Here is a 1,191-nt window from a genome sequence, read left to right on the forward strand (position 1 = left end):
GGATGTTTTAGAGAGAGAGGGTGCAGAGAGAGATTGGCAGCATAGTAGGGAGAGACAGAGACAAACAAAGGGCAGTAGGGAGAGAGACAGAGTTGGATGGGGTAGAGAGAGAGAGGATTGGTGGGTGGTAGTCAGAGAAAGTGAAAGTTCAAGGACGACATGGGCTGAGGGTGTGAGAGAGTGGGATGGGGTAGAGAGAAACAGTTTGGGAGATGGATAGACATATAGAGAACGATAGAAATGGAAAGGGATTGGGGTAGAGAGAGAGAATGGGCAGGGGTAAAGGTAGAGAAGGGGTGGGTAGTAGCGAGAGAGCGTAACAGAGAAAAGGGGCGGGATAGAGGCATAGTGAGATAGAGTGGGAGAGGGTTAGTGATATATGAAGAGGAGGGAATAGAGCGGGAGGGAGAGAGAGAGCGAAGAAGTTAGAGGCAGAGTGAGGAAAACAAGACAGTAGATCCAGTGAGTGAAGCGAGGGTGTGAATTGGATCGAGGAGAGTGCGAGAGTATGTAGTGAGGGAAGAGAATGAATGGGAGGTGTGTAGAGAAAGTGAGAGAGTAAGAGGGGGAGAGAGACAGTACGATAGGAAGAGAAATAGTGGGACGGGGCGAAGAGAGAATGGGAGGGTACTAGAGAGATAGTGGGATGAGGAGAGAAAGAGTGGGAGGAGACTGAGAGAAAGTGACAGCAGGTCGAGAAAGAGAGTGAAAGGGCGTAGAGAGAGACAGAGAGGAAAATATTGTATTTGGGGGTAGATACAGAGACAAATTTGGAGCGGGTAGAGACAGAGATTTTGAGGGTTTGTCGTGTGAGAGGGTGAAGGAGAGTAGGAAGGTATAGAGAGAGAGAGAGAAAGCGAGAGTGGGAGGAGTGCACAGAGAGTGAGAGACAAAGAGAGAGGGCATCAGAGAGAGAGAGAGGGAGTGTGTGTGAATTGAACTGAATCGACTAATGGAGAAAGTGAAGTCATATGGTGTGCAGGGTGTTCTAGCTATTTGGATAAAGAAATGGTTGAGTAACAGGAGACAGGGAGTAGTAGCTGACGGGAGTTTTTCGAAATGGAGAAAGGTGACCAGTGGTGTTCCACAGGGGTCAGTGTTGGGGCCACTGATTGTAACATACATAAATGATCTGGAAGAAAGCACTGTTGCTATGATCAGCAAGTTTGCAGATGATATGAAAATTGGTGG

The sequence above is a fragment of the Chiloscyllium plagiosum genome, chromosome 37, assembly GCF_004010195.1.
Source record: "Chiloscyllium plagiosum isolate BGI_BamShark_2017 chromosome 37, ASM401019v2, whole genome shotgun sequence".
Taxonomy (NCBI): Eukaryota; Metazoa; Chordata; class Chondrichthyes; order Orectolobiformes; family Hemiscylliidae; genus Chiloscyllium; species Chiloscyllium plagiosum.